The sequence below is a fragment of the Eimeria tenella genome, genomic scaffold (genome assembly GCF_000499545.2).
Source record: "Eimeria tenella Houghton genomic scaffold, Eth_scaff2139, whole genome shotgun sequence".
Taxonomy (NCBI): domain Eukaryota; phylum Apicomplexa; class Conoidasida; order Eucoccidiorida; family Eimeriidae; genus Eimeria; species Eimeria tenella.
In genome coordinates, this window is record NW_013541988.1 from 1 (window position 1) to 212 (window position 212).

Sequence of the window (212 nt, forward strand, 5' to 3'; positions counted from 1 at the left end):
CTGCAATGGCGACAGGAAGATGTGCTGCTGTACGAGCAGCACGAGCTGCTCAGGCAGATCCACGAGAGGATCCTTCGGCTGCAACACGGGCGGAGGCAACGTCTTCATGCGCAGGAGCGCATGCAAGAGCAGCGCGACAGCTTCCTTCCACATATACTGCTGTTGGACAGCCCAGTGGCTGTTCTGTCGCCTGTGAAAGAGGCAGCAGCGGC